We start from the raw sequence: 6,415 nt of genomic DNA on the forward strand, positions 1-6,415 counted from the left end.
CGTGATTGACCTGAGGGAGTGAATTGCTCCTCATTGGGGAGCCGAGTATGCTAAGATGGTTTTAATAGCTCCCGGGGAACAGCGGATATCCCGAAGATTCACAATAGAAGATATAAATATATATTTTATTTCATTATCAAAATAGATATATTTATATATTGTTTAGAAGTCAGAGAGATATATTTTGTTATTCAAAATAGACGACAGAAATCTGGGAACAATAACATTGGCATTGTCTGGCCTCGACGAAAAGTGCCAGGGGTTCTGACTGACAGCCGATGATCCATGGGGGTGATAGGAATTAGATGTTGACTTTGAATCTCAGATTGCAAGCTAGCGATATGATTGAAGTGCACACCCGCAATCTGGGTTTTTCTGTAAGTGCGTGGCGTGATTTGATTGGCTTAGGAAATCATCTCCCCCACACCTGACCTTACTATATAGTGCTAGTGTCGCGCGAAATTAGCTAGTTTCCAGTCAGAGTTTTTGCGTGGAACTCGAAGTAACAATACCGCTCCCTGAGACGTGACCCCTCCTCCAAACCGTTTGAGACCATCTGTGAAGAGAAGAGAGATTTGACACTTTTAAACCCTTACTAAGAACTTCACGTGTACATATATGTAAAAAATCTGTAAACTTTGTAAAATTAACCTTTCGTAGAATAGAACTCAAGCGTCTGTTGTCCTTCTTACCTGCATGAGTTTTGTTATTCGTTTTCAGCATACCAGATTCAATGTGACGGCCTCCAGAAGTACGAAGACGACACGAGCCAAGTTTTCGACGATCGATGGGTCCTTACGTAACTTCATAAGAGAGGGTGTTACATATATATATATATATATATATATATATATATATATATATATATATATATATATATATATATATATATACTCCTATAAATTTAAGTTTTTTGTGTGTGTATTGATATTTATAATAACCCCTCTTTTTTCTATTTATTTAAAAAGAAAATACAACTTTGTTATATGTGGGTTGTGGAATTGCATTCATCTGCAAAAGTTCTAGCTTATTTGCATATTCTTTTAAACATTCATTTCATATCATTTTTTTTTCGGTTTTCTTTAGTTAACTATTACGAGTAATTATATTAATGCAGATATTCTACATGATTTATACTTGTGTAATATTTGCGTAAAACGTTTATAGTAAACACAAACCTCTTGCTATATATACTTATGCGCTGTATTTAAAAATTCAGGTGATCGGTCATCTCCTCTCAATACAGACCAATAAGTCTCCTGTGTATCATGAGTAAGTTGCTGGAATCTGTCTTAAATAGAGAAATAGTCAACCACCTCAGCAGAAATAACCTTCTTAGTGACATGCAATATGGTTTCCGTTCTGCTAGATCTACAGCAGATGTACTTACGGTTATATCTCAGAGGATTAGCGAATCTTTTGACAGAGGCTTCCTTTCTAGGGCAGTTGTTCTTGACATATCAAAGGCCTTTGATGGAGTATGGCATAAAGGTCTACTTCACAAAATTTCCAGCTAGGGTATAACTGGAAATGTCTTTTTAATTATTAAATCATTTCTGATAGGTTCATAAGAGAAGTTCAGGGTATTAATGCTGGATTCCCTCAGGGGTACATCCTGGGCCCAACTCTCTTTCTAATCTACCTTGATACTCTTCCAAATCACATCCTTAGATCATTTGCAGTCATTTATGCTGACGACACTACCTTTGACCCCAATTTTGACACCTTAACATTTATTTTGGGGGTTAAATTGTAAATTGTAAAGTTTGATTCTACATTTTCAATTTCAAGTGTTTAGACCCAAAATTGGTGGAGGAGTTTGGTAGAGTTTGCAAAAGTCAAATCGTTGAACTTTGACTTCTTGACAGACAAAATTCTGGCCGAAAACCGATTAAAAAGATTTTCCCAAATCTCAATACTCCTTATGTCAAATCGAGACTGACTAGACCGAAAATTGCAGAGTTATTTGGTAGGAAAATGTACACACACACACACACACACACATTTTACCTTTGTTTTTGTAATTTTTTTTAATGAATTCAATTATTTATGAAAGTGTATTTTTACCTAAATGCAAGTTGGGAATAATTTTCCCTTTAATCACCTTGGTACCCCCACATGGGGAGCGGCATACATATTGTTTTTAAAATATAGCAATCCACTCACACGTGTTTCATCGTCTACGACCCACCGGAGTGACTGAATCTAGCGAGATTATATAATGCCGTAAACTGGGGTTCTTTTGTGCGTATATATATATATATATATATATATATATATATATATATATATATATATATATATATATATGCCGAGATAAACGGACAGCACATACAGCGCCTAGAATTCCCAAATGGTCACCCATCTGTTACTAACCAGGCTCAACGTTGTTTAACTTCGGTGATCTGACGAGAACCGGTGTGCCAACGCAATTATGCCGTGTGTATATATATATATATATATATATATATATATATATATATATATATATATATATATATATATATATATATATATATATATATATATATATATATATATATATACATATATATATATACATATATATATGTGTATATATATGTGTGTATATATATGTATATATATATACATATATATATATATATATATATATATATATATATATATATATATATATATATACAAGAAATTCAATTTAAAGTCTGTAAATTAGAATATACAATAATGTATTATCCGATAAAGAATACAAGTTGACAATTAAAAATTGTTCTTATTCCATTGTGTTAAAAAGAATGGCTTTTATCTTTAGAGGAAAATAGTTAGCAAAATAATATTCATAGGCAAGCTATACTTTTGCTGGTTATCACATAAATTGTAAAGTACAAATTACGAGCAATGTCATACACACACACACACACACACACACACATATATATATATATATATATATATATATATATATATATATATATACTAGCATTTCAGCCCGGCGTTACCCGAGTGTTTGAATGTGTATGTTGAGCAAAAAGAAAAGAAAAAAAAAAACAAGTGGTAGTAGGAAGGCAGGCTCGAACCCGTACCGCAAAGGAGGAAAATAACAGGGTAAAACCTAACGTTTATGCTGTTACGAACACCGCAAACCGGAAGCGACATATTTTAAAATTAAGACTAGACAATCTAAAGGAGAGGATAACTTTCAAAATAATCGGTGAAAAAAGTGACACCCCCCGCCCCCTTAAAAGTGCCTAGTTAAAGGGGAAGATAGTAATGTTTTTAGCCAATTTTTCGATATTTGTCGTATGAAAGGTCGAACTTTAAAACGATACTGATCTTGGAAAAATCCGTCGCCTCTATTGAAAGTTTAAGACAGACATGCAAACATACATACATACATTTATATATTGGTAACTAAAAATTTTCGACCCAAACTGATGAAAAAGCTTGCCCTATCTCTGAATACCCTTTATGCAAAATTTCAAATATTTAGACCAGAAATTGTCTGAGTAATTTGTAAGAGACCGCAGAGGTCAATTTTTTAAACTTTGACCCCTATTATGACCCCTGAAAATTTATTGTTTTGGGCTTAAATCAAGTTATTAAGTTGGATCCATGTCCAAGGAATCTATATCTAAAATTTCAAGTGCGTAGACCCAAAATTGTCGGAGGAGTTTGGTAGAGTTCTCAAAGGTCAAATCGTTGAACTTTGACCCCTTAATCGCCAAATTTCTGGCCAAAAACCGATCACATCGATATTCCCAAATCTCAGTACCCTGTATATCAAATTTCGAGTCTGTAGACAAAAAATTGACAGAGTTATTGAATAGGGAAATGTACACAGACACACACACTCAGACACACACACACACACGTTCACTTTTATATATATCTATAGATAGATAGATATATATATATAGAGAGAGAGAGAGAGAGTGAGACAGACAGACAGAGATAGATAGATAGATAGATAGATAGATAGATAGATAGATAGATAGATAGATAGATAGATAGATAGAGTTACTGGAATAATATAAACATAATTATTTTTTACTAGATCCTATTGTGAAAAAAGGATACTCGATATTATAGATATATTAATATAAGACGAATTGAAATTGTAAAAAATCAAATTTACAATATTTATTAGTTTATCAAATGTTCAAACATTAATATAAAATATTTTTCCTTAATCCATGGAGTTTGAAGAATAATTATTTAAGAATTCTTGTGAATTTTTCACGTCACAATTTACGGATTTCTGGCTTGTGATGTATTCAATCAATGGAACTTCTGTATAACTTTATTTTTGGTCAAATAACAAATAAGATTTTTTTCTAATGCAAAATTTTTTTAAATACATTTATTTAAAAGTCTGTGTATGAATATTTCTTTTTTCATAAAACAATTTTTGAATTAGATTAAACATTGGATTTTGTTTTTCCGAATAATTTTTTGAAGTAAAATTGTTTTTGTTTTGTTTTTTGTTTATTTTTTTTGTTTGTTTTTATGAATAATTTAATAATTTAAATGGAACATTTTTCGAATTAAAGCAGCATTGAATTTTTTTTGTTTGTTTTTGTTTATATGGGATTTTGTGTTGTTTTTTGTTTTTTGCTTTTTTTTTTTTTTCGAAACATTTTTTGGGAATTAAAGTAAAATTGTCACTGTAGCAAAATATAGTTTTAATTTTTTGTGGCACCTTCTCTTTGACAGAGAAATGCTATCTTGCGACAGCTTATTAAAACGCACCAAAAAATGGCGCCTTTCGTATAATGCAGAAGTGCCTAATCAAGACATTTATTGCTTAAGGATTTCGCCAATTGAGTTTATTTATTTCGCGTGTTTCGTTGCTCAACCGTTCAAATCATTTCTTCGAATGTTGGTTTTTTATCTAAGATTGAAACTTTTAAAATTTTTCTTGAGTTTTTTAACAGATGGTAGAAATTAAAGTTTGCAAATTTATGCAAACTAGGAATTTTTTATTTTACTAGTTATTTCCTCAAATAAAATCGGTTTATATTTTTTGTTTGAACATTAGATAAATTATAAATATCGTAAATCAATGCTACATTAAACGTGATAGTGCAACAACTGCAACATATATTAATAATGCCGCAGTGATCGACCGATATACAAAAGTATATCGCCAATTTATTAATTTATGACGAAATAACAAAAAGTACGACTAATACACGCCTTTAAAGCAAGATTTATTCAAAAGAGAGTGACCAAGAATAGAGAGAATAAAAAAAGAGGAAAAAGGGAATAGAAAGAGTAAAAATCAACAGAGAGAGGGAGAAAGAAGAAGAAGAAGAAGAAGAAGAAGAAGAAGAAGAAGAAGAAGAAGAAGAAGAAGAAGAATGGCAATAACAACAAGAAAATAATTAATAAAAAAAAAAGAGGAGCAAGTGAAAGAGTAGAAAAAATAAGAATTATCTCCCTTGACCAAACAGGGTATGAAAATAGTGTCAGTGAATGACTTACACAATTCTGATTGGCTTAATGATAAAGTCAGTCCGTAGATATTTTTCTTTTCTCCTCTTATTATTATTAATATATTATTCATGTCCTTATTATTACAATATTTATTTTCGTTGTTAGAGTGACTGTTCATATTGGTCCCACCCTTTTTCCCCGTTACATTTCTTTTTTACATTTCTTCTTGTCTTATTCCGCTATACTTGTTGTCAGACCGATGTTCGCCAGCAGTGAAGCGTTCAATAAGATTACGTAAAACGTCTGTGTGCATCCGAGAGAGAAAGTAAATCCCTTTATAAGCGGCATTTGATAGAAACGTAAACATTGTTTGAACAGCTGCCCTAGGGGGTGGAAGTGAGATAGGAAGCAGCGAAGGTAGGAAGCGGTTAGCCGGCAAAAGAGTAGGCGTGTGGGTGGGGTTACATTATATAGAAAGCCCCCTGGGGTATTAACAGAGGTGGTGGCAAGGGAGAGGGGGTTCTAGTTAACGAAGGTGGTGTTGGATGCGAACTTGCTTATTGAGAAAATAATTGCACAGAAACCGAAGATGTTTTCCCTCAGCAATTTTTATTTAAACGGAAGTGTTATCGATTTCATTGCTTCTCGCTATTTCTTTTTGTTTTGTTTTTATCCGTAATCGTTTATTTAAGATTCTATTTATTTGTTTTCTGAACTATGTTAATGCACACACACACACACACACACACACACAAACACACACACACACACACACACACACACACATATATATATATATATATATATATATATATATATATATATATATATATATATATATATACTTCTTCAAAACTTCTGGCCTTGATAGAGGGGAGATTAAAACTTGCTGCTTTGGTTTCAAATGATCTGAAAAAACAGCAAGGGGAGACTTGATTCCAAATAATTTTCATATGTTATATTTCCCCTCTTTCAGAAATAGGGTACGATTACGAATATC

The 6,415-nt window shown here is 32.0% G+C and overlaps 1 pseudogene; it reads right to left on the reverse strand.

Annotated features, from left to right (window-relative positions):
- Positions 1-2,328: 2,328 nt before the first annotated feature.
- Positions 2,329-2,445, reverse strand: LOC145277127 (5S ribosomal RNA; annotated as a pseudogene).
- Between the last annotated feature and the right edge of the window lie 3,970 nt (positions 2,446-6,415).

Source organism: Euprymna scolopes, chromosome 5 (assembly GCF_053919585.1).
Source record: "Euprymna scolopes isolate OS-2025 chromosome 5, ASM5391958v1, whole genome shotgun sequence".
Taxonomy (NCBI): Eukaryota; Metazoa; Mollusca; class Cephalopoda; order Sepiida; family Sepiolidae; genus Euprymna; species Euprymna scolopes.